This window comes from Cnephaeus nilssonii, assembly GCF_951640355.1.
Source record: "Cnephaeus nilssonii genome assembly, chromosome: 8".
In the NCBI taxonomy this organism is placed as follows: Eukaryota; Metazoa; Chordata; class Mammalia; order Chiroptera; family Vespertilionidae; genus Cnephaeus; species Cnephaeus nilssonii.
Window position 1 is genome coordinate 78,709,141 of NC_137079.1, and position 5,318 is coordinate 78,714,458.

Sequence of the window (5,318 nt, forward strand, 5' to 3'; positions counted from 1 at the left end):
GAAGTGGAAGCCACCATCTTTCTGAGACTTAATTTCAGAAGTGGCATCTCATCGCTTGTCATATTGTAGTTGTTAGAAGTGAGTCAATAAGTACTGCTCACCCTTAAAGGACAGAAGATTACACAAGGGCATGAGGTGAGGCTCATTGGGGGTCATTTTAGAGGCTGCTTCCTGCAGTAAGTAAATAAATAGTGATAGGGCCTAAGAAAAAAAAGTAATGCAGAGGAGATACGTTTCAGGAGAAAACGTTGAAATTTTAGATAGGATGAGCAAGTTGCACTGACAATGACTTTGGGAAAATTAGGGGTGGAGGAGTGACAAATGTGAATATATAAGGCAAGCCCATTGCAGCCTGAGAAAATGGCAAATAAAGAGATCATGACATGTAAAAAGTTAGTAGCAAGAAAATTAAAATTGGCACATACTGAGAAAGTTAAAATTGTCCCTCCTATTCATTAGGATAGGGTATCAGACAAGATCAGCTCCAACATGAAATCATGTATCAATGAGGATATGCTGCTGCTTTAAAGCATCAAAACAACCCCCTTCTCTAGTGACTACTGACCACTTAATCACTAAAAAACTTTGTCATCTGAAAGTCATACCACCAGAAACTTTGTGGTTTGCTAGCATATCACTAAGAATAAAACATGCCACAACTACCTACGTATGTAAGTCATTTTGATACAGAGCAGCAGCATCAATTTTTATAGTTCCCATGGAAACAAGGTTCTGGATCCACTTTCCAATTCAGACCTCATAGTGGCAACCCCTTTACACAAAGCCCAGGGTTGTTTTCAGCCTATCAAAACCTGCTTCATTTAGATTTCACCTAAATGTCACTTGTCCCAAATCCTATAATACTTTTCCTTTGTGGAGACTTCTCATAGTTCCTCCTGTGTACAGTCTTTCTCTCTGAAATATGTCCATGAACCTGGCTTTTTGGGGATTACAGTCTTGTCCCTATTGACTTTACATTGATTGGGCTGGAAAAAAAAGGTGTGTCCAGAGAATGAATGGGAGACAGTGGTAGAGTAGGACAGAGATATGCATTTTCCCTCCTTCAGAATAATAAAGGAGTTACTCAAATGGAGGGTATTTGTATATTGCTGACATTACATAGCTAATGTCACTTAATATCATTGGAGACAATGGTCAAGATAACTGAAGAGCATGGTTGGAGATATTTATATGGGTAACAGGACAGGAAGTAAATTGTCTGCTTTGGATACAGAGTGGGATTGATAATAAATTAATGTGCTATTTTCTTTCTCAGGGAAGATTATACACTGACCTCTTTGGGAACCTAAGAGTAGGATAACCAGGATAGACTTATGTTATTTTTTTTCTAAAGAGGATAACTAAACTCTGGATGACCCAAATTTATAACCAGTAGGAAAAATAATTCAGTACTGAGTATGGATGAGGCATAAATATTCAATATGAGACATATTTTTGATAGCTTGTCTTTGCTCTGGTTTCCTGATTGGGTGGATCTAATCTATAACTGACTAAGCAGACCAACTATCCCACGTACCCTCTATTGGAATCAAGCAACAGTTTGGATAAGGGTGTCTATAGAGGAAATAAGACTTTTTCTCAAGAGCTCTATTTCAAAGTTTAATCTTTTTGTGGGTGAAATGGGGCAGAGCATTTTATCAAGTCCATTTGGAAGCATACTTTACTCACATCCTCCAACCAAAAACCAATAATGCCTTGTTTCATAATTATTATTCCATGTATTTGGTTCCTGTTTCTACCTCTAAATTATTTTGAATTTATGTGGGAAGCACATTATGGATTGACACTATAAAGCCCCAACAGTATGCTCTAGCTACTCTGATTTTTCTGTTCCCTGTCTTATCTAAACATCTGGAAAATATTATCTACGTTCACAACTTCCACTCTCTCATTTCTCTAGCAATATATACCAATCCAGTTTTTATTATAAATCTCTACTGGATATTTTTAAGTTTACAATTATCTTCATGTTGCTAAATTTTCTCACCCAAACTGTCAGCATTGACCATTGTCTTCATCATATGCTTTATTTTCTTAGCTTCTATACACCTCACCAACATATCTGTTCCTTTTATTAATGTTTTACCATTACCCAGCCTCTAAAATCTAAAAACCAATGACCTGCCCTGGCCAGGTAGTTCAGTTGGGTGTTGTCCGGTACACCAAAAGCTTGCAGGTTCAGTTCCTGGTCAAGGCACTTACCTAGGTTGTGGGCTTGATCCCATGTGGAGATGCATAAAGGAAACAAACCATTGATATTTCTCTTTCTCTCTCAAATCAATAAAAACATATCCTCAGGTAAGGATATGCAAATATAATAAAAGAGTAATATGCAAATTGACCATCACTCCAAGACACAAGATGGCTGCCCCCATGTGGTCAAAGATGGCTGCTCCCATGTGGACACAAGATGGCCTGCAGGGGAGGGCAGTTGTGGGCACTTAGGAGTGATCAGGCCAGCAGAGGAGGGCAGTTGGGGGTGACCAGGTTGACAGAGGAGGGCAGTTGGGGCAGACCAGGCCAGCAAGGGAGGGCAGTTGGGGGGGATCCAGGCCTGCAAGGGAGGGCAGTTGTGGGCAATCAAGCCAGCAGGGAGGGCAGTTAGGGGTGACAGGGCCAGCAGAGAGGGGCAGTTGGGGGAGACCAGGCCAGCAGGGGAGGGCAGTTGGGGCGGGGACCCAGGCCCTCAGGGGAGGGCAGTTGGAGGGAGAACAGGCCTGTAGGGGAGGACAGTTGGGGGTGGCCAGACTGGCAGAGGATGGCAGTTAGGGGTGACCAGGCCAGCAGGGGAGGGCAGTTAGGGGCAATCGGGCCAGCCTGGGAGCAGTTAGGCATCTATCAGGCTGGCAGAGGAGTGATTAGGGGTGATCAGGCTGGCAGGCAGAAGCAGTTATGGGCAATCAGGCAGAGGCAGGTGAGCAGTTTGGAGCCAGCAATGCTGGATTGTGAGAGGGATGTCCAACCACCCGTTTAGGCCCGATCCCAGTGGGATCGTGCCTAAATGGGTGGTTGGACATCCCTCAAGGGGTCCCCAAGCCCCCCTCCCATGCACAAATTTCATGCACCGGGCCTCTAATATATATATATACATATATATATAAAATAAAATTTGATGACTTGAGGTTTGGTTCTCAGTCTTTATTTTCTTCTGTATGCCCCAGATAGCCTTCTCTAGTCTTATGTTCTAAATCTTAAAAGTAATTTACACTCACACACATACACACACACTCCCTAAGATTGTTTCCAGACATGTTTCATAAGCTCCATCTGTCCTAAAGTCAATTAAACATCTACTTGCCACTTTTATCTAGACAACTAACAAGTAGCTCAGTTTTATGGTTTTCAAAATTGACTATCTTCACCCTCCCAAAAGCTGTTCATATTTCAGTGTTTCCTTTCATATTACATGGCATACACTCAGACCTTCCATTCCAAACTTAAAAGTCATTCTTTGTGACTGGCCTTATGACTCACCACCCTGACACACCCCTAATCCATGTGCAGATATTCTATAAATTCCTTTCAAACTGCCATCATCTCTGCCTTGAAAAACGCAACGAACACCTATCAGAGCTCTCTCCAATGATTCTTATTTCCTTCCAGACAGTTCTACTCAATAAACTTAAATTTTTTCTGATCTAACATGATCATATTTATATTCAGATGATAACTCTTTAAGGTTCCCCCTTTTACCTTATAATCCATTTTTCATAAATTAAAGTTATCTTTTTAAAAAGGGAAATAAGTCTTGCTATTCTCTTCCTAAAATCATCCCATTACTGCTAATTACTAATGGATATTTAATGATAATTTTATCATTGGAGTTACAGTTCTTCAAAATAGGACCCAACTTACTTCCATCCTCAGTTTTATCCAATACTCAGTCTCTAACCTATGCTCCAGCAACTACTTTCCATTGCTACCAGTAAGTTGGGTCTTTACTAATACTGTTTCTTAGAATCTCTGTCCCCCTACCTTAATAAGAAAAAATATAAACCAAGGATCTCAAGACCTAACTCAAAAGATAACTCTTCAGTAAAGCCTTCCTTTTCCTTTTTTTTTTTTACAGTGTAAAATTTTATATTTATTTATTTATTTCTGAAAAAGTAAAGTTTAATTTTAAAAAATCATGCACACAAAAACAACTTCTGGTTCATTTTAAACTCTCCCGCTGGGTCTTTCACAGGCAAGTCAGTTTCTCATTGAGTCCAGACCAGGTAGAGAAGCACCACAGTGGAGAGAGAGCCAGCCCCTCCCTCCTGAACCGGACAACAGCAACTGCAACTCAGACTTGAACAAATGTCCATGATCTGAGTGACTAAGCAGCAAAGTTGGCTTCCCAGGTGTTTCAGAAGGTCAGTTTCTTCGTCAGCAGATAAACTCTGGAATCCACTTCAAATCCCTGCACATTGTTGGCATTACCCTGCAGCCTCAAGAGCAGGCCCACATAGGACACGTAGGCAGAGAGACGTGTTGGTGCTTCAGTAAAAGTTTCGTCTCCCTCAACCCTGTACACTTTTCCATACATTACTTACTCAAATTGGTCATCCCTGGAAGGTCCATCATTTGTGGGGTTATAGTCACCATCATACAAGGTACCATCTTCATACAAGGTACTGTATGACCAACTGGAACTTGTCACCCATATCTACAGGATAAATCTAAATGTTTACATCTAAGATAAGGTCCATCTTGAAAGATTCACTCTCACAATGCAGTTGGGACACTCGGTCAAACTTCTTGCCCTCCGGGTCAATATCTTTCACATCAAAAATATCCTCAATTTTTTGCCCAAACGATTTTCCTTTGGCTTGTTTTGACACCATGTGTGTTTTTCATGGGTGTCTTGCTGTTAGCATTATAAATGAAAGTTTATTTTCTAAAGTAAAAATTTTCTAGATGTAATTTACTTATAGGATATTTTTCCTTACATAATATTCTTCTACTATCTCCCCCCCCCCTTTTTTTATTTAAATATTAGGAGGCTTTTGGAAATTTTATAATGTAATCTTGATAGCTTTTAAATTTTAATTTTTTGGACTAAAATATGACTGTTATAGGTTCATTACATGTTACGCAATTTTACCATGAGATGAACTACCAATAAAAATTTTAGTTAACACTTTAGGACCAGCTTTTTGTCCAGTACAATTAATTTTTTAGAATATTCACTTATTTCAATTAGCCAATTTAAATTAGTCTGAAAACTTGACTATTATTTTACTGTCAAATTTAATACTCTAACAACAATGTTATTTTACCCTGTAAATATTAGTGGAAAGGATTATTTGCCTTCT

General features: G+C 39.6%; 1 pseudogene across 1 annotated transcript; it reads right to left on the reverse strand.

Moving 5' to 3' along the window:
* Window positions 1-4,369: 4,369 nt before the first annotated feature.
* On the reverse strand, window positions 4,370-4,796 carry LOC307103957 (DNA-directed RNA polymerases I, II, and III subunit RPABC3-like; annotated as a pseudogene). The gene has a single exon. The product of its transcript is annotated as a DNA-directed RNA polymerases I, II, and III subunit RPABC3-like (transcript).
* Window positions 4,797-5,318: the final 522 nt, after the last annotated feature.